The 523-nt window shown below is 40.9% G+C and overlaps 1 protein-coding gene across 1 annotated transcript in view; it reads left to right on the forward strand.

Moving 5' to 3' along the window:
- Positions 1–523, forward strand: part of POFUT2 (protein O-fucosyltransferase 2) — a 27,062-nt gene that overhangs the window by 18,052 nt on the left and 8,487 nt on the right. The window lies entirely within an intron of this gene.

A 523-nucleotide genomic window follows, 5' to 3' on the forward strand; every position in this document is an offset into this window, starting at 1 on the left:
TTTTTTTTTTTTTTAATGTGATTTGGGTGAAAGTTTACAAAGTAAATTCATCTTCCATACAGCACTTCACATAAACATTGTCTCATGACATTGACACTCTTGTACACTGCTGGTGGGACTGTAAAATGATATAACCAATTTTTTTTTTTTTTATTGTGATTTGGGTGAAAGTTTACAAAGTAAATTCATCTTCATACAGCAGTTCACATACACTTTGTCTCATGACATTAACTCCTATTTCCCACAATACAACGGCTCTCTTCCCACTTCCTCCCCATAGTTACCTCTTCCCTGTGTCCTCTCCATGCCCTCCTGCCCCCCACCATCTGTCTCCCTGTGCATACACAGCCCTTCTTTTCTCCCATGATTGATCTCTTCATGTCATGTATCTACCTAACGTAAAAGTTCAGTTCATATGCCTGTCTTTTCTTTGGCTGGAAGGCACAAGAGTAGGTTCAGTTCCAGACCTGAAGGGCAGCTAGGGGCCATAGTCTCAGGGATTCCATCAGGTTCTATCAGACCA

This window comes from Orycteropus afer, unplaced genomic scaffold, assembly GCF_000298275.1.
Source record: "Orycteropus afer afer isolate SDZICR_OR568_19922 unplaced genomic scaffold, OryAfe1.0 scaffold00219, whole genome shotgun sequence".
NCBI lineage: Eukaryota > Metazoa > Chordata > Mammalia > Tubulidentata > Orycteropodidae > Orycteropus > Orycteropus afer.